Raw genomic sequence first — 19,027 nt, 5'->3', positions numbered from 1 at the left:
CACGAGCAACTTCTTATCCAGGAGGTGCAGACAGTCCTTGCCATTGGAGCGGTGGATGAGGTTCCTCAGGAGCTCAGGGACAGGGATTCTATTCCCGTTATTTCCTAATCCCCAAGGCAAAGGGGGGGTCTCAGACCCATTCTAGACCTGCGAATACTCAACAAGTTCAGGGAAAAGTTGAAGTACCGCATGGTCTCCCTGAGTGCTCTTATCCCTTCTCTGGATCCGGGAGACTGGTATGTTGCCCTCAACGTGAAAGACACGTACTTTCACATAGCTATATGGCCTGCACACAGACAATTACTCAGGTTTGTCATTGACCACAACCATTATCAGTTCACGGTCCTCCCCTTTGGCCTGTCAACAGCCCCCCGGGTGTTCACCAAGTGCATGTCGGTCGTCGCAGCCTTCCTCCGAAGGAGACAGGTGCAGGTATACCCTTACCTCGATGACTGGCTGCTCAAGGGACACTCCAGGGAACAGATGGAGTCTCAAGTCCGATTGGTCAGATCCACTTTCAAGAGACTGGGTCTTCTCCTCAATATGAACAAGTCGACTTTGTTACTGACCCAAAGAATAGAGTTCATTGGGGCAGTATTGGACTTGATACAGGCAAGAGCATTTTTTCCAGAGGCCCAATTCCAAGCGATGACAGACATTATTCAAGGCCTCAGGCAGTACCCGACCACTACAGCAAGGGGATGCATGAGTCACCTCGACCACATGGCAGCCTGCACCTACGTGGTCCGGCATGCCAGACTGAGGCTCAGACCCCTCCAAGCGTGGCTTGCTTTGGTCTACTGCCCGGTGTGCAACAGCCTGGACTCAGTGGTCACTGTGCCAGAGCAAGTATTCGAGTCCCTCCGATGATGGCTCGAACCTCAGACAGCGTTCGAGGGAGTCCCCTTCAACAGCCCCCAGCCCTCCTTGTCCCTGGTAATGGACACATCAGCTCTGGGATGGGGCACACATTTGAGAGATCTCCAAATGCAGGGCCTATGGTCACAGCACGCGCTCTCACTTCATATCAATATCTTGGAGTTGAAGGGCGCTGCAACTAGCATGCCAAACCTTTAAGGCCTGGCTACAAGGACAGTGCCTGGCAGTTATGATGGACAACACCACTGCCATGTTTTATATCAACAAGCAGGGTGGAGCCTATTCCTCTCCCCTACGTTGGGAAGCCCTCCAGCTCTGGGAGTTCTGCATAGCCCACTCCATTCACCTGGAGGCATCCTATCTCGCAGGAGCTCAGAACGAACTAGCGGACCACCTCAGAAGATCCTTCCACAATCACAAGTGGTCCATCCGCCCGGATGTCATACACTCCATCTTCCAGAGGTGTGGGTTTCCCCAGGTCGATCTGTTCACCACCCAGCGCAACAGAAAGTGCCCGCAATTCTGTTCCTTCCAGAAACACACCCCAGGCTCGCTTGCGGACGCATTCCTGCTCTCCTGGGCAGGACGTCTGTTGTACGCCTTTCCGCAGATCCCTCTCATAAACAAGATCCTACTCAAGACCCGCAGAGACAGGGCACAGATGATTCTGGTGGCACTGGTGTGGCCTTGCCAACATTGGCACACCACACTCCTGGAGCTGTCACGTTGCCACTACTTCCGGACCTGATCACACAGGACCGTGGTCGCCTTCATCACCCCAACCTCCCGTCCTTCCATCTCGTGGCCTGGAAGCTTCATGGCTAAATCCCATGGAGCTCCTGTGCTCAGAACCGGTAAGAGAGGTCCTACTCGGCAGCAGAAAACCCTCCACTAGGGCCACATACCTAGCAAAGTGGAAAAGGTTTACATTATGGTGTGCTCAGCATCACACACCTCCACTCTAGGCACCCATAACACTACTGCACCTGAAACAGCAGGGTCTTGCAGCGTCGTCCATCAGGGTGCACCTTGCAGCCATTTTGACCTTCCACCTGGGAGCAGCCAGGCATTCCTTCTTCGCCACTCCCTTGGTTGCCCATTTCCTCAAGGGCCTGGAACAGTTATATGCACAAATTAGGCAACCGGTCCCTGCGTGGGATCGTAACCTGGTCCTCTCCAGATTGACAGGGCCCCCTTTCGAAACGCTGGCGACTTGCTCCCTTCTCTACCCATCATAGAAGGTTGTCTTTCTGGTCACCATTACCTCAGCAAGGAGGGTGTCAGAGTTACAGGCCTTCACTTCCAACCCTCTCCCCCCCCCCCACACACATCGTTTTTTATAAGGACAAGGTACAACTCAGACCTCACCCTGCCTTCTTTCCAAAGGTGGTGTCACATTTTTACACCAACCAGGACATTTTTCTGCCTGTCTTCTTCCCTAAGCCTCACATTAATATCCGAGAACAGAGGCTGGATGTTCGGCAGGTGCTAGCCTTTTACATCAAGCACACAAAGCCATTCCGAAAGTTGAACCAGCTGTTCGTGGCAGTGGCAGACTGGATGGATGGAAGCGCTCCTGGTCTCATCTCAGAAAATCTCATCGTGGATCACGTCCTGCATCTGGACTTGCTACGAGCTAGCCAAGGTTTCAGCCCCGGCTCTTAAGGCACACTCCACAAGGGTGCAGGCTTAATCGGTGGCGTTCCTGGTCCAGGTCCCGATACAAGAGATCTGCAGGGCGGCAACGTGGTCCTAGGTACATACGTTCACCTCTCATTATGCCATCATCCATCATGCTAGAGATGATGCAGCATTCAGCAGAGCGCTGTTCCAGGCAGTGATTCCATAACTCCGACCCCACCTCCAGGGTAGGGCTTGGGAGTCACCTAATTGGAATCGGTATGAGCAATCACTCAAAGAAAAAAAATGGTTGCTCACCTTCTCATAACTGTTGTTCTTCGAGATGTGTTGCTCATATCCATTCCATTCCAATACCCACCCTCCTACCCCTCTGTCGGAGTAGCCGGCAAGAAGGAACTGAGGAAGGGCTGGGTCGGCCGGGTCATATATTCAGCGCCATGAAGGCGCCACTCCAGGGGGCTCCACAGCTGACCTGATGGGAGCTGCTAAGGGAAAAACTTTCTGACGACTGTGCACTGTCCGCTGGTCACACGGTGAGCTCACGCCTAATTGGAATGGATATGAGCAACACATCTCAAAGAACAACAGTTATGAGAAGGTGAGTAACCGTTTTTTTCACTACCAAGGTACAAATGAAAAGGGTTATTAGTCTGCATGATTCAGAGTAGCTCACTAGAGTCAGGAAGAAGTACACAAATGCACACATGCTCTTTGGTAAACACCAAGGAGGGAGAGGGATTGTTTAGGACAGTGCTACTCCAACTTTTTCATGCTGCAGACCATTCCTTACAAAAAGTTCTTCTCATGGCCCCTTCAAGCCCCCAAACTCCTTGGTTCTCAAAGTTTCTTTTTGCAAATCACTAAAAATGGTTCCATGGACTGGTGAGGGTCTAGGAGCCACAGTTTGAGAATCAGTGGTTTACAATGATCAAAAATGTTTCTACAGAACTGTATTGGAAAGATACAAATTGCTTCAATATTCTATTTTATGGACAAAGAAGAGAAGATCTCACTTTGGGCAATCCAGATGGTTTCAGCATCTGCCTTTGACTTGGCTCTCCTGGATTATTTATTGTCTTTATAACCTCTTTTTCATCCTTAAGGCATAATCAAGATGACCGTGTTAACTTATGTCAGTTAGATTTTTAAAAGGAAGGATTTACACCCAGGGGCAGCGCCAGGCACCAGCACAGCAAGCGCGTGTCTGGGGCGGCAAGCCGCGGGGGGCGGCCTGCCGGTCACCGTGAGTGCGGCAGGCTGGCGGCTTTCGGCAGCATGCCTGCGGGAGGTCCGCTGGTCCTGCGGCAATTCAGCGGCGGGGACGCCAATGGCGCAGCACTGGCGGACCTCCTGCAGGCATGCCGCCGAATCCGTGTGACCAGCGGACTGTGTGCAGGCGCGCCGCCAAAAGCTGCCTGCCTGCCGTGCTTGGGGCGGCAAAAAACATAGAGCCGCCCCTGTTTACACCTTTCCATTTGTGCATAAATCTCCATCTTCTTATAACTTGTATTTATTTCTTCCCAGATAGTTAAAGTAGCCTACATTTGAGCTTTTGCGGGAGTGTTCACTCTGCCATCTATCCCTGAAGACTGCATTCCCAGTAATATCAGCCAGTAATGTCAGTGAGATTCAACCACTAATGGTTGACTACCCCCTATAGAGTATTCCATAAGGATATAGTAGTCTTATACTCACACCCCAAGTTCCTATCTAAGGCAGTCTCTGATTGCTATCTGAACTTATCCATTCATTTACTTGTTTTTCCCTAAACCACACACTTTACCAGGAGAAGCTAAGATACATAACTGAGATGCAAAAAGACCTGTAGCTACTATGCAGATAGGACTACAACCATATGTAAATCTTCTATTTTATTGGTACCATATCAAGGAGGAGACAATCTCTGTTCAGATATATTCTAAATGGATCACACATAATATACAAACCTGCATATACAATAGTACCAGTAAGCCTTACAACATTTCACTAGGTCCCAAGCAGCCTTTACAGTCTGTCTCAGGAATATTTTTGTTGGCTGCTACCTGGAGTTCTATTCATGTTTATGCAACATTTCTCTCTTGACTTGGCAGCTATATCTAAAGGCCTGTTCCAGAGGCAATCCAACATTCATTGTTTAATTAATATTCCTTAGATTCACCTCTATTAAAACTTGTTACTGCTAGTAATCCCCCTAGAAGTGGGGGTCTATATAGGCAGTACTCAGAGGAGAAGAACTGTAACTCACAAATAACTGTAATTCTTTGAATAAATTGTCTGTATAGGTCTATGCTCCCCACTCTCCAGCACAACTGTTTTGTCTGGGATTCTGAATAAGCAGAAGGAACTGAAGCATTAGGAGTCATAACTCTTTGCAGAACCTTATTCCAAATGTTCAGCTCTACAGGGAAGAAATCATGCAAGCAGCTCCAATGCTCATAACTTTCCAAAGGCATCTGATTTGGTTATAGAAGCACATGCTCTTTCAGAAGTGTGGATCTGTGTTTACAGTTTTTTCAAAGAACTACTTGCTGGTGAGCAGCCTTTCCTTTTAATGCACTTTTTAAAATTAATTTGGAGCCTTAGATAAACTTTGTCTTAATAAATTAAATTTGACATCAGTTAGACTCCTTAGCCTCTGCAGAATTCTGCGTCTGCATTGCTGAAATTCTTGTGTACTTCAGATTCCTTGAAACATGGAATGGCCAGCAGAAATCTGAACATCTTTTACTGAAGGAGCTGTAAACTTGTCCTATGCAGACAGTCTGAAGAACTTTAGAATTGGCCTAGAAGAGGTAAGTAGCTGGACTTTACGCCATTCATTCCCTTAGGACCACCCCTGGGTTATTATTTTAACACCTTCCCCCATGGATACATGGGACATAGGCTCACTGACCTTACAAAAAGCTGATGTTAATTTTTTGTTTGGTGTAGTTTTTTCAACTGATGCTTGCTGTGTTCATAGTACTGTACTCTTCATGTGGTTGTGTTGTTCTCTGTGGGCTGGTACTTCCTGTCTGATATCATTCTCACTGCTTCACATACTGGTATCATATTTCAGTCCAACTTGCCATAAGGTTTTTCATGAAGTCCAATCTCTTTTAACACAACTTTTCTACCCTGTTATGATTCAGTGATTCTTCAAACTAAACCCAACAGCTAGAGGCAGGAATATGGGGTAAAAGGTAATAGAGTAAGTTATATGAACAAATGATTGGGAGGGGCTAAATTTTGAAAGGCCTTAAAGAAAAGGCCCAAAGCTTGTATTTGATACAACAGATTAGGAGGATTCAAAGGGGAGGGGTGATATCAGAATGACAAATCAGGAAGATGATAAAGCAACAGCATTTTGAATGTACCTCTGATGGGGAGAGAAGGAAGGCCAGAGAGGTGGAGGGTAGCAGTAGTCAAGATGAAAGATGGATGAGTGTTTTAGTAGTATGGGCAAAGAGAAAAGACTAGATCTTAAAGATGTTATGAAGGAAGAAGCTGCAAGATTTGGACAGAGCCTGAATGTATGCCTCTGGAGAGAGTGGAGTCAAAGATTATACCCAAATTACACCGCTAAGTGACAAGGAGACTGGGGATGCTGTCTGTAATAACAAAGACAGCAGGGAGAGGAGAAGGAAAAATCCAGAGTTTAGTTTTGATCATGTTATGTTTATGTTGGTAGTGAGACATGCAGGAAGAGACCTCAGAAGAGTAGGCCATGATGTCTGCATGTATCTGTTGAAGTCGAAGTCTCCTCGATGCAGGAGGGCAGAACCTCTCCCACAGATCAGATCTGAAGCACACAGGTTTAACAATGTTGAAAACCCAAGACTGAATGAAGACTGCATTCCACTGTCAGATGAGATTGTGTGTGTGTGAGGCTTAGGATGTTGACCATGTTTATGTGGTTGACAAGAAAAGATGGAAAGGGGAACTTGAGGTAACTTAACGTGTGGAACTGGATCAATTTACAGTAATTCCCAGAAGGAGTTAAAATATTTTGGGGGGTTAAAGTGAATCAGACTCTGCACACTGTTCTCTGGAAATTCCCTGAATGATTTCTGCGGTCACTAAGAAAAGGGAAATGGTTCTTTTCATAGCAGGAGATGGCAGGAGACTGAGGAGCAGACACCAAACTAGAACTGAGGCTGGGTATTTATAACTTTGCTGGCTCTGTCCCAAATGTGCAGAATTCCTATTAGTCAAGAAGGCAAACCTTCAAATTGGCTTTGTCTTATGAGAGCAATTTCACCTACAAATCTGAGAGATAAGATGATGATTTTGGACAGTCATTGCTGTATTTGCAATACCCTGAGTTTGCTGCAACTATGTGGAATGTGGGGGCAGCTGTAGAAATGAGGTAAAACTTACTTCTCTGCTAAGTTGAGCTGCATCTCTCATCAGCCACCTCATGTTCTCTTCTCTGCCCTCCCTCGGCTTGAGGTATGCAGTTTCATTGTCTATTCAATCCAGGACCTTATCTATACACTAAACTTTCACTGGTTTAACTAGTGAGTTTTTAAATATCTAAAATAGTGAAAAGCCTTGTGTGGATAAATTTAAATCAGTTTACAACTGGGTATTATATTTTTAGCTGAATTCAAACAATTTACAAACTAGTTGTAGTTAAATTCATGCAAGTTCTGTGTGTAGACCAGCCCCCAGACTTCTGAATCATGACCTAGAGAAGCCAGCTGACTTGGTTTTCTTGGTATGGATTTCCCCGCTAACACCATCAGCCTCCAGCCAAAAGCGTTCCCACAACCCCTCCCTCCCATCAACACTGGCACTAGGGATCTCTTCCGCCCTCAGCAAACTATAAGTCTGTCCCTCCTATGTGGCAAACATGTACAGGGGAAATCTTTCTCCACATGTAATTGTCCCATATGAGTACCCAATCTACTCTTTGGTAGAGCTGGCCTTTTGTGCAGGATTCAGAGAACACCGCAAAGACTTCACCACTGCTGCTGCTGTCCATCCAGCCATAGCTCCTCACAGGGTGAAGGCCTTCTTAGCATTTCTCTTGTCCATGCATCTATTCCAACTGTTCCTAGCCCCACTGCAAGGCAAAGGGCTTTTCAGTGTTTCTCCTACCTAGCTATCCCTCTCTCCCAATTATTGCTCCTTCTCCACTTTTTGTCACTGCTCCTGAGTGCAACACATGCTAGATGTTCCTAGTCAGTGCTGTTCCTGCTCATCCATCCCAGATGTTCCCAGCTCTTAACAAATGAAGAACTTCTCAGCATTGTTCCTTCCTTCACAGTGAATGATTTGGCCAGGATATCACTGCACTGGCCCAGTGCAGATTACTGAGTAGCTCTTTCAACCCAGAGTAACTTCTCTACTGATCTGCTAAACATGGTTCAGCCTACCGGGGCAATCATTCCCATGTGCATTGCGTAGGTTCTTTAGTAGATTTGTTGACACTAATTGACCATCTGTGAGGATGCATCTCCCCTCCTGAGTCAGTTTATGACTGTGCTTAATGGTGCATGCTCAGTACAAGACTCTGCGTCCCTGTGTCAGAGGCATCTCTCTTCAGAACACTTCTGGACACTGAATGTAACTACACATAGCCATTTTGCTATACGCAGAGTACTTTGGGTCCCCATTGCTGATGCAATGCAATAGTGAGAAGATTTTGAGCACAAAAATTAAGGCAAATCCACTCTGCAGTGAAACCCAACCTCTCTGCACTAGCTGCTGAACTGAACAGGAGTTCCCAAACAAGCTGACAGCAGTAGGAATCGTGGTTTATAAAAAGCTGCCAGCAGTGCTGAGCTGGTGAAGAGAAAGAGGAAGCTACAACGGGAAAGAGAAAAAAGTACAACCAAAAGCAACTTCACTTCTTTACTTGTTTTTAAATAGATTTGGCTGTGAACTGCTTTTATTTGTGCTGTGCAATAACCCTGCAGAGCTGAAAGCCCCACACTGCTGACCCTTCCCTGCACTACCGCTGCAAATCCCCCTTCCAGCCCTGGGAACTATTATACGTATGTGTGTGCTGCTCAGTAGCATGTGGATAAATGACATCTTTCAACTATATCACTGATCCTAAGGTATCAGGCTTCAGGTGCTGTGCTACCTGTGTCTGTATCAAATAGCCACACATGATGCCTCTTCTGCCTTGGTGCTGATGGCTGAGTTTGATGCTGTACTCCATGAGCGTCTAAGAAAAGTCACCACCCAAGAAATGTACACACACCATTACCTTGGAAAAACAATTCAAAATGAGATCATACAGTTACTGGCAACAAAAGTCAAACAGAAGATTGTGGCAGATCTGAAGTCAGCAAGATATTACTCTGTTATTCTGGACTGCACACCTAACATCAGCCATATGGAACAAATGACTTTAATGGGGCATTTTGTAACGACAACAGAACCTAGTGAAAATGTCCCTGCAATGGTGACTGTCAGAGAGCATTTTCTAGAATTTATTGACATTGATGATACTACAGGAGCTGGTATGACAAATGTGCTTCTTAAAAAGCTGGAAGATACAGGAATTGCGATAGCTGACATGAGAGGTCAGGGCTACGATAATGGTGCCAACATGAGAAGAAAGAACAGAGGAGTGAAGACACGGATCTGAGAGTTAAACCCTCGAGCTTTTTTTGTCCCATGCAGTTCTCATTCATTGAACTTGGTGGTCAGTGATGCAACATCAGCTTCTAGTGAGGCTGCTGAATTTTTTAATGTAAGTCAAAGCATCTATATATTTTTCTCTGCATCAACTCATCAATGGCAAATTTTGAAGCAACATCTGGGAACATCCTCTCTGACACTGAAACCACTGAGTGCCACACGATGGGAAAGTCAAGTGGAGGCAATAAAGCCTATCAAAAACCAAATTGGGAAGATAGATGATGCCATAGTTGCCATTATGGAGGATAATGCTATGACAGGAACTGTTTGTGGGAGAACAGTGGCAGAGGGAAATGGAATCACCAGAAACATACATAACTTCAAATTTCTGTGTGGCTTAGTGTTGTGGCATGACATACTGTTTGAAATAAATGTTGTAAGCAAGAGACTCCAAGGTGTTGACCTTGATATATCTGGAGCAATGGAACAATTGGACAAAGCAAAGTCATACCTACAGTCTTACCAGTCAGATGAGAGATTTCAAAACGTTCTGAAGAGTGCACAGAAGTTGGCAGAGGAACTTCACACTGAAGCTATTTTCCCACCCATTCAAGAATACAAGAGTCACAGAAGAAGAAGACGTTTTGACTACAAGGCATGGGATAATCCCATAAGAGACCCCAAACAACAATTCAAAGTTGAATTCTTTAACCAGGTGCTAGATTGTGCAATACAGTCAGTTGAAGAACGTTTCATGCAGCTCAAGGAACACAGCAGTATATTTGGGATGTTGTATGATAATCCAAAACTCCTCACTATACCTGAAGAAGACCTACACCAGCAATGCAGGACACTAGAGACAGTGTTGACACATGCGCGATATTGATGCAAGTGGTTTAGGTGATGAACGGAAAGCCCTTTAAAGATACATTTCAGCAGGATCAACTCCAAAGGCTGTTCTGGAATATATGTGCACAAATAAGATGACCACCCTCTTTCCAAATGCTTTTGTTGCTCTGCACATGCTTCTAACACTTCCTGTAACAGTTGCCAGTGGAGAACGCAGCTTCTCCAAGCTAAAGTTCATAAAAACACATCTACGCTCCACAATGACACAGGAGAGGCTGGTCGGCCTTGCAACCATCTCAATAGAACATGAGCTGGCCCAGACTGTGGACCTTCAGCAGGAAGCACTTCAAATCTTTGCAGTCAAGAAGGCACGGAAAGCATCACTTTGATTATTCAAACAGATAAAAATGCCAGTGTTTACTATGCAGACAAGAAAAGTTACATTTGCTGTTCAGGCGTTTGAAAGTTAAGTGTAACTTAAAATTTTTGAACAAGGCATTTTAAGTTGTTAGTTCTCCTTTATTGGGGTAGGTAGCAGAGCAGTACCATGAGAGAAGTAGAACAGGAAGAAGGCAGAATTGAGACCTTTCAAAGTTTTGGCCTAAGCGAGGGGGCATGAGGGCGTCATTTGAGCTCCCTGCCTCAGGTGCCAAAATGTTGTGGGCCAGCCCTGCGCTCTCTGAAGATTCATCCAGTGTTTCATGTAAATGTTGGTCCAATAAAAGATATCTTACCCACCTTGTTTCTCTTTTGAAACCCTACATAGAAAACCCTTTCCCTCACAAGACACAGCCACCTCCTACACCAGTACAGGTAAAACGCCATGAGGAATACGTGATTCACAAGATCCTGGACTCTCAACATAATCATGGCAGGCTCTGGTATCCTACTGACTGGGGTCTGGTATGGTCTTGAGCAACGCACCTGGGATCCTGAGGAAAATGTACACGGTCCTGCACTTGAGCAAGCATTCCATAAGCATTGCCACAAAAAGTCCTGGGGATGCCCTGTAGGGAAGGGGTGATATCAGCGACCACAGCTCTTGAACTCTGGGCCACAGGGGTCTTAGGAGCTAGACAGTTCCAACCTGCCACCTGCTAATCAGGTGCCAGAGTAGAAGCTGAACTCTGACAAAGACTCTAGCCCAGGAATCTGATTGGTGGAACTCTGGGGGCCCTGATTGATTCCCAGCTCTTATTTAACCCAAGCACAGGTTTAACCAAGAAGTTGTCCATACAACTGGGTTCTTCCTGCTTAGGGCTGCCTCTCCTGCATTACCTGCTCCTGATCTAGTAACCTGACCCTGCCTGACACTTGACTCTTGGAGTTGCCCTCTGGCTTGCCTTCGACACTGATTTCCTGGTATTTGAGCTGGCCTGACTCCCAACTCCTGCTCCAACCACTAGGTCAGACTGCCCATGCCCCAGTCGTGACAGTCTGCATGGCAAAAACAAACAAAGATTGCAGTGAGTCTCAGAACCAGGTCTATAGACTTGGGCTTGTGCTACCGTTCTAAAAATAGCAGTGTAGCACTCAGGCTGGAGTTTGGACTCTTGAAACCCACTCCCCTCCCCAGGCTTCAGACCCTGAGCTCCAGCCCAAGCCAGAATGTCTACACGGCTATTATTAGTGCCATAGCGTAAGCCCCATGAGCCCAAGTCTGTAGACCCAGGCTCTGAGGCTCACTGCTGCTAATTTTTGTTTTTGTTTTACCATATATACATACCTGGAGAGTCTTCACAAAATGTCTGGCAGTAGTGGCAGCCCACCTCAGATGTCAAGGCATTTATATATATCCAAATCAGGATGCCTAGCTTGTCAAAGGGACTTTCCCCAGGGTATTTCCAATGCACAGAACATTATACTCAACCTATTTCAATCCCATGGTCTGAAAGTAAATTATGCCAAGTCAAGCCTAATTGTAAATCACTGGAATTTATGGGGGCCACACTAAACCACACACATAACAAATATCCTCTCTGCACAAACATCTCATTATAACAGAAAGGACTTGTCTGAGACTATTGGGCTACATGGTTTCATGCATGTACATTATGCCACTTTCCATACTTCACCTGCACCCTCTGCAAGGGTGGTTGAGGCCAGTATATGAACCCAAAATGCATTCTATGGAACTCAGGGTCATTCTTCCTCTAACTGCTGTCTTCCCTTTACTGGTGAACAGATCCACTTACGGTCTGCAGAGATGTACCATTACATATCCACTGTCCTTCAGTAACACTAATGGCAGATGCCTCCATCCTAGGATGGGGAACTACTACCTCAGTCACTTGCAGACTAAAGACCTATGGGTTGCACAGGAGTCCAGTCTGCACATCAACATTTTAGAGATCAGAGTGATATGTCAAGGCTGCAAAGCATTTCTCTCTCTTCTCAGGATGCTACTCCCCAGATCCTGACAGACCATACCACAACAATATACTATATTAACAGACAAGCTGGGGCGTACTCTTTCCCTCCATGTCAAGAACAATCAGGTTCTGGGTCTGGCTCATACTGCACCAAGTAATGCCAACAATCCTTCACTTTCTGGAGTAAGCAGTGACTTAATGGACTTACTCAGCAGGAGATATTCAGCATGGATTCAAAGATTGTTCTGAAACTTCTCTTCCAGTGATGGGGATGTCTGCAAATAGATCTGTTTGCAACAAACAGCAACAGCAAATGCCCACTGTTCTGCTCCAGGGGCACAAACCTGAGATCTCTCCCAGATACCTTTCAACTATCATGGGCAGAATATGTCCTATATGAAGGGCCCTACCAAATTCATGCCCATGAAAAATGCATCACGGACTGTGAAATCTGGTGTCCCACTGTGAAATTTAGTCTTTTGTGTGCTTTTACCCTGTACTATATGGATTTCATGGGGGAGACCAGTGTTTCTCCAATTGGGGGTCCTGAACCAAAAGGGAGTTGCAGAGGGATCACAAGGTTATTTTAGGGGGGTTGTGGTATTGCCACCCTTACTTCTGCGCTGCTGCCTTCAGAGCTGGGTGGATGGAGAGCAGCAGTTGTTGGCCAGGCGCCTACTTCTGAAGGCAACGCCCTGCCAGCAGCAGCGCGGAAGTAAGGGTCGCAATACCATACCGTGCCACCCTTTACTTCTGCGCTGCTGCCTTTAGTCCTGGGCGGCCAGAGAGTGGTGGCTGCTGACTGAGGGCCCAGATCTGCAGTCAGCAGCGCAGAAGTAAGGATGTCAATACCATTGTGACGGGTTAGATTACAGAAACCCCCTGGGAGCTGCCACCTGATGTGCCAAGACTATCTCTGCTCCTGTTTTCCCTGCCAGCTCAGGACTCCAGCACCCTGTCTTGCTGAGCCAGACACTCCCGTCTGCTCCAACAAAGACCCAGGGTCTGAATTACTTGCCCCAAAGCTGCAGGTTTACCTGAAAACAGCTCACAGAAGTGTGCTTGTCTTTAGCAGTCAGATGCCCAACTCCCAATGGGGTCTAAACTCAAATAAATCCGTTTTACCCTGTATAAAGTTTATGCAGGGTAAACTCATAAATTGTTCGCCCTCTATAACACTGATAGAGAGATATGCACAGTTGTTTGCTCCCCCAGGTATTAATACATAATCTGAGTTAATTAATGAGTAAAAAGTGATTTTATTAAATACAGAAAGTAGGATTTAAGTGGTTCCAAGTAGTAACAGACAGAACAAAGTAAGTCACCAAGCAAAATAAAATAAAATGCGCAAATCTATGTCTAATCAAACACTGAATACAGATAAGATCCTCACCAGTTCCAGAATGCTCCCTTTTACAGACTAATCTCCTTTTAGCCTGGGTCCAGCAATCACTCACACCCCTTTGTTCCAGTTTCTTCCAAGTATCCTGGGGGGTGGAGAGGCTCTCTCTTTAGCCAGCTGAAGACAAAATGGAGGGGTCTCCCATGGGTTTAAATAGACCTTCTCTTGTGGGTGGAGACCCCCCTCCTCACTCCTATGCAAAGTCCAGCTCCAAGATGGAGTTCTGAAGTCACCTGGGCAAGTCACATGTCCATGCATGACTCACAGTCTTTACAGGCAGAAGCCATTGTCCACATGGTATCTTGTATGTCTCCAGGAAGACTTCTTATGTGGATTGGAGCATTCCAAGATGCATTGTTCCCCAAGAGCTTCCTGATTGGGTACTCACTAAGCTTACTTAGAAATTAAGCAAGTATACAACCAATATTTTTAACCTCAAATACAAAATGATATATGTGTACAAATAGGATGAATAGATATAGTAGACCATAACCTTTACAGAGATATGTTACATGGCACAGGCAGCACAAAACATATTCCAGTTATGTCATATTCCCATAAAGCCTTATGGGAGGTACCGTCACAACCATGCCATCCTTACTTCTGCGCTGGTGCTGGCGGTGGCTCTGCCTTCAGAGTTGGGCTCCCGGCCAGCAGCCACCGCTCTCCAGCTGTCCAGCGCTGAAGGCAGTGTCGCCGCCAGCAGCAGTGCAGAAGTAAGGGTAGCAGTACCCCAAACTCCCCTATAATAACCTTGTGCCCCCCACACACACACAACTCCTTTTTGGGACAGGACCCCTATAATTACAACACCATGAAGTTTCAGATTTAAATAGCTGAAATAATGAAATCTATGATTTTTAAAATCCTGTGGCCATGAAATTGACCAAAATGGACTGTGAATTTGGTAAGGCCCTACAGATATGCTTTTCCAGCCACTCCTTTGATCTAAAGGGTCACCAAAATGGTCAGGCAAGATGCAGCTATTGTATTATTCTCAGCACCATACTGGCTGAGATGGTTCTGGCTGACAGACTTTCTACCCCCGTATGTTTAACCACTACCAGACATTCTGGATCTGATTTCATAGAACCAAGAACAGACCCTTCACCTCAATGCCAGATCACTGCACCTGACAGCTTGAATGTTGGCTGACTGAGCATCATTGCCATAAACTGCTCTGTGGCCCATGGATGTATCAACCATCATAGCACAGAGCAGGAAGCCATCGTTTTCTGTATGGGTTTCACAGCAAGGTTTAGCCCCACACAGGCTCCAGTTTCTAAGATCTTGGACATCCTTAACCTGAAACAGTTGGGTCATACCATCAGCTCTGTTAGAGTTCAGTTAGCTGTGATACCAATCTTATTCTCCCATTGCCAGTTTATACCCTACAGTCAGCAAATTCTTCAAAGGGCTGGCTCGTGGTTTCCTTCCTATTAGAGACCTTAATATACTTCTGAATGACCTGATGGATCATCAGTTCACACCTGTGAAAGACTATTTGCTATGCCACCTTTCCATTAAAATTGCATTCCTTGTGGCTATCACCTTGGCAAAGAGGGTCAGTGAAATAGAAGCTCTAGTGACAGACCTTCCCTGTGTGATGGCCTTTAGGAATAAAGTGATGTTAAAACCCCATGTAAAATTCTTAACTAAAGTGGCCACCAACTTTCATCTCAACCAGTCCATAAAACTCTGTTTTTTCCTGTCTCATTCCAATGTAGATGAAGCTAAATTGTTCACCTTAGATATCATGAGGGCTTTCTCCTTCTGGATAGGACTAAACAATTCAGGAAGTCACTCTATATGTTTCTGGCACAAGGGGATACATGCCAAGGGCAATCTGTCTGCACCCAGAGGTTATTTAAGTAGATCAGGCAATGTGTTCATGAGTGCTCTCAGTTAGCAGATCCTTCCTATAGGAATCAATGCCCATTCCACTAGGGCTATGGCTGCCTCCTCAGCATGCCTTGGAAACGTCCCTGTAATAAATATTTGTAGGGCTACAACTTTGAGCTCAGTGCACACATTTACACCACATTACTCCTTGACCTGTCTGCTAGATCTAATGCCAGATTCAGTAGAGCAGGGGTGAGCAACCAATGGCACGTGTGCCAAAGGTGGTACGCGAGCTGATTTTCAGTGGCACTCTGCTGTCGGCCTGGGGTTCCGTCCGCCAGCCCCCTGCCAGCCGGGGTCCCAGCCACCGGCCCCACTCAGCCCGCTGCCGGTCTGGGGTTCCATCCGCTGGCCCCGCTCAGCCCGCTGCCAGTCTGAGGTTCCGTCCACCGGCCCCGCTCAGCCCACTGCCGGTCTGGGGTTCCGTCCGCCAGCCCCGCTCAGCCCGCTGCCAGTCTGAGGTTCCGTCCGCCAGCCCCACTCAGCCCACTGCCAGCCTGGGGACATTGGAAAACTCAGCAAGGAAAAGCAAAGGCAAGGATCACACTAAACTGATAAGATCTGCATTTTAATTTAATTTTAAATTAAGCTTCTTAAACATTTTAAAAACCGTATTTACTTTATATACAACAATAGTTTAATTATATAATGTAGCCTTATAGAGAGAGACCTTCTAAAAACATTAAAACGTATTACTGGCACGCGAAACCTTAAATTACAGTGAATAAATGAAGACTTGGCACACCACTTCTGAAAGGTTGCCGACCCCTGCAGTAGAGTATTCCTACAATCTCTTTAGCTAGAATTCCTCTGACTCTCCTAATGGTTAGAAACTGCTAGCTAGTCACCATGACTGGGATCCACATAGACAAATACTTGATGTGAAAATGGTTACTCACCTGTGCAGTAACTGGTTCTATTATATGTTTTGTCCACATGGATCCCTTGAACTTCTTTCCTTCTGCACAACTTTGGTGTTCCTTTCTCCTCTGGGATTCTGGATCAATTTTTGGAACTGAGTGGCAGTTGGGATTGCACATCTCTTTTATTTCTTTGGGCAGCGAGTGCAAGAATAGACAAGGTGCAAGCACTGCCCCAACAGACACTGCTGGCCAAAGGTTCCAAACCTGTGCACATACCATGAGTGGCATCCACATAGACCAAACATCTTAAAGAATCATAGGACTTATCTAAATGGAGAGTTAGTGCACAGCAAGCTGGGATGCAAATCTACAGTGCATTAGCTTGCTGCGCACTAACTGGCTGTGTGGACCCTGTTCCTGTGCACTAGAACTTCCATAATGTGCTTTGATCTACTGCTTCACAGCACATTACAGAACTTTTAGTGTACAGTAGCAACGTCCACACAACCAGATAGTGCACAGCAGGCTAAAGTGCTCTAGATTTACATCCCAGCTTGCTGCGCACTAGCTCTCAATTTAGACAAGTCCACGGTTACTGCACAGGTGAGTAACTATTTTCCCCCTTCCTCTGATAGACTCATTATCTCCCTGGATACTGATAAATCATCTCTGGCCACCTTGATGCGGGGGAGGGGTCATGGCAGGCGCATGGACAGGGACTCACTCGGGGACCCACCTAGTGGCCGCTCTGGACCCTGTGGGCGTACCACCAAGCCCAGGGTGCACCATCTGGGGCTTCCCGGTCAGCCCCTTCTGAGCCACGAGTGCTGGAGGCTGCTGCCAGACGGCCTGCTCCGGGGAGTATGGAAGGGGTGTCAGGCACTTTTCCCGCTTCGGGACCCCCTCCAACTCCGATTCCTGAGCCGGGCCCTGTGGTTGGTGACACAGGACAGCGGGCCCCCACACCGCAGGGGGGTCAAGATGACCCTCTTCCTCCTCCCCCGACGAGGCTGTGGCAGGCACCTCTATCTCCGGGCCACCTCCGATCGATCTCTGTGACCACCAGGACCTCCTGCGCAGGATGGCGCGCAATATGAACCTGCAGGTCAAGGAGTTGGTGGAATCGGAGGATCCTGTGGGGGACATTTTGACCTCTGAAGGCCCATCAAGGGTGGCCCTGCCTCTCATCAGGACCACCCAGACTAATGCCAAAACCATCTGGCAGACCCCTGCCTCCATTCCCCCTACGGCCAAGGGAGTGGAGTGCAAGTACTTTGTCCTCTCAAAGGGGTATGACTACTTGTTCACCCACCCGCAGCCCTGCTCGCTCATGGTTGCGGATGTGAACAAGAAGGAGTGACGTGGACCGACGGCCCCTACGCCCAAGTCGAAGGATGCTAAGCGCCTCGATTTGTTTGGAAGTAAAGTCTACTCTACGGGGGGACTTCAGCTCCGGATCGCCAATCAGCAGGCACTCCTGAGCCATTACAATTTTAACTCCTGGAACTCCATGCTGAAATTTAAGGAGCTTGTGCCTCCTGAGTCCAGAGAAGAGTTTGGGGCCCTGGTTGACGAGGGCAAAACAGTGGCGTGGACCTCTTTGCAGGCCTTGCTGGATGCTGCAGACTCGGCCGCGCGTACATTGTCTTCTGGGATTGCCATGAGGCATACCTTCTGGCTGCAAGCCTCTGGCCTGCTGCCGGAGGTTCAGCAAACGCTGCAGGGCCTCCCCTTCGACGGAGAGGATCTGTTTGCAGAACAGACTGACTCTAGGCTGCACAGCCTTAAAGACTCGAGGGCGACAACGAAGTCCCTGGGTATGCACACCCCAGCAACCCAGCGGAAACACTTCAAACCTCAGCAGCCGCAGCAGCGCTCATATCGTCCTCGGCCGAGGCAGGATTTTTACAGACAGTGGGGGCATAATGGCAGGAGGAAGCCCTCTAACCATCTGGACAAGGCCAGGGCCCAACCAAGCCATCGTCAGGCTCCAAACAGGCCTTTTGGACCGCTGGGTCCTTCGCATGGACCGCTGGGTCCTTCGCATGGTGGAAGTGGGATACTCTCTCCAATTGTGTTCCCCCCCCCTTCCCTGTCCCTCTTCAGGGACCCTTCTCACGAGCAACTCCTTATTCAGGAGGTTCAGGCGCTCCTTGCCATGGGGGCAATCAAGGAGGTTCCGCGGGAACTAAGGGGCAGGGGGTTTTACTCCCAATATTTCCTAATCCCCAAGGCCAAAGGGGGCCTCCAGCCCATTCTGGACCTGCGCAGGCTCAACAAATTCATGGTAAAGTTGAAGTTACTCATGGTCTCCTTGGGCACCATTATACCTTCCCTGGATCCTGGAGACTGGTACGCCGCCCTCGACATGAAGGACGCGTACTTCCACATAGCGATTCATCTGGCACACAGACTTTTCCTCCACTTTGTGGTCAACTGCGAACATTACCAGTTCACGGCCCTCCCCTTCAGACTTTCTACGGCCCCCTGGGTGTTTACCAAATGTATGTCGGTCGTGGCGGCCTTCCTCTGTCGACGGCAGG

This window comes from Emys orbicularis, chromosome 4 (assembly GCF_028017835.1).
Source record: "Emys orbicularis isolate rEmyOrb1 chromosome 4, rEmyOrb1.hap1, whole genome shotgun sequence".
In the NCBI taxonomy this organism is placed as follows: domain Eukaryota; kingdom Metazoa; phylum Chordata; order Testudines; family Emydidae; genus Emys; species Emys orbicularis.
The sequence above is the reverse complement of the archived record's forward strand: the minus strand, read 5'-3'. Positions refer to the sequence as shown.